At 68.5% G+C, this 568-nt stretch overlaps 1 long non-coding RNA gene across 1 annotated transcript in view; it reads right to left on the bottom strand.

Moving 5' to 3' along the window:
• The window catches only part of LOC107182093, a 1,627-nt gene extending 1,065 nt beyond the window's left edge, over nt 1–562 (bottom strand). The window contains exon 1 of the long non-coding RNA XR_001512812.1: nt 473–562. This is a non-coding gene — a long non-coding RNA (uncharacterized LOC107182093). The remainder of the gene's footprint in view (nt 1–472) is intronic.
• Nucleotides 563–568: the final 6 nt, after the last annotated feature.

Here is a 568-nt window from a genome sequence, read left to right on the forward strand (position 1 = left end):
CCCGGGACCCCAGGACCCCGGGTCAGGGGCAGAGCCATCTCCCTCAGCGTTGGGCCTCTGATACACAGGGGTGGGTACTGGGGTGTCTCATGGGGACCCCTATCAAACTGGGAGCTGGGAGGTCAGACTATGTGTGGACTCTGGGATTCTCAGACCTGGGCATTCTCCCACCCCCCGGGAAGGACACCAATTCCCCACAGCCTCACCCATCCCCCTCCACAGAGAGGACAGCGCTGTCTGAGGGGACAGCCCTGGACCAGGGCCGGGCACCCACTCGGCCCGCCCAGCCCATGTGCCACGGGGCTCTGGCCAGGCTCTGGGCCCCGAGATGCGGGCTCAGATGACGGTGGACGCTCAGCTGAGGAGCTGAGAACGGAGGCCTGCGGGCGGGTGTGGGAGGCTAAAACCGCGGAGACTCCCGGACCCCGGGCAGGGGGAGCCCCTGAGGAGGGACCTCAGGCTGCCCCCAAACCTGAGGGGGCCAGACACCGAGTTCCGGTCACTGGTGACGTGCGTGGGGCAGGGCTGAGGAGAGGCGTCCGGGTATGGCCGAGGCTGCGGGGAGCGG

The sequence above is a fragment of the Myotis davidii genome, unplaced genomic scaffold, assembly GCF_000327345.1.
Source record: "Myotis davidii unplaced genomic scaffold, ASM32734v1 scaffold1915, whole genome shotgun sequence".
NCBI classification, from domain to species: domain Eukaryota; kingdom Metazoa; phylum Chordata; class Mammalia; order Chiroptera; family Vespertilionidae; genus Myotis; species Myotis davidii.